Here is a 1,031-nt window from a genome sequence, read left to right on the forward strand (position 1 = left end):
CTTCAATTTGCAGCTTTTTGCAGCAACAAGCTGGGATGGAAACAGTTCAGGAGGCCTTGAGGAAGGTCTGCTGTTAGGTGACCGTTGGGGAGATACAAAAGCAGCTAGCAGAGGTGATGGAATTGCCCTGCCTTCCTCTTGTGTCTGCAGCCTGATATGGGAGGAGGGTATGTCTACAATTACTGAGAGGCACGGTAAAGACACTCTGCATATTTTTAGTAACACTATTTTTAATTTTACTTCCTGCCTTCTAAAGCTGAGTCCTGACACTGAAAAGCTGAGCTGGGGCTCATATTAAGGCACACGATTGACATGACATATGGAAGGCAAGGTGAGACCTTCAGCTGGACTCACCTTTGGTACCACAGAGAGCAGGTGTGGGGAACCTCTGGCCGGTGGGCCAATGCCCCCCCCCCAGTCCTCTCTATCTGGCCTGCAGGAGCCTCCCAAGGTCATATCCCTCACCTTTGAGGCTCTGGGTTATATTATTTGTTAATAGGGAGATCGGAAGCTGCCTCTGTCCTGACTGGCTGCATCTCCCCAGGCCTTTTGCAGCCCCACCTGGAGATGCTGGGGATTGAACCCAGGACATTCTGCATGCAAAGCAGATGCTCTACCACTGAGCTACAGCTCTTCGCTATACTGATTCTAGACCCATCGGTCCATTTAGGTCAGTACTGTCTGCACTGACTTGCAGGGTTTCAAGACGGAGTCTTTCCCAGACCTTCCTGGAGAAGCCAGGAATTGAACCTGTGACCTTCTGCATGCAAAAGAGATGTTTTCTAACCACTGATCTACAACCCTTCCCCTTCTGCCTGACTGCCCTGGAACATTTGATCACATCTGACTCTGGTTTATATATTTTAAACACACAATATCCATCGTTATGTCTTTATTTCATTGGCATTGCCTAACTCGTAATTGATTTAAAATGGTATAATGTTAGCCTCATCAATATGAGTTCTTTATTTGGATTGTCATATTATGTTTTGAAATGAATTTGTATTGGACATATTATAGAGATGTGTGGG

The 1,031-nt window shown here is 46.4% G+C and overlaps 1 non-coding gene across 1 annotated transcript; it reads right to left on the reverse strand.

Annotated features, from left to right (window-relative positions):
- Positions 1-562: 562 nt before the first annotated feature.
- On the reverse strand, positions 563-631 carry TRNAA-UGC (transfer RNA alanine (anticodon UGC)). The gene has a single exon. It is a non-coding gene; the product is annotated as a tRNA-Ala (tRNA).
- Between the last annotated feature and the right edge of the window lie 400 nt (positions 632-1,031).

This window comes from Zootoca vivipara, chromosome 17 (assembly GCF_963506605.1).
Source record: "Zootoca vivipara chromosome 17, rZooViv1.1, whole genome shotgun sequence".
In the NCBI taxonomy this organism is placed as follows: Eukaryota; Metazoa; Chordata; class Lepidosauria; order Squamata; family Lacertidae; genus Zootoca; species Zootoca vivipara.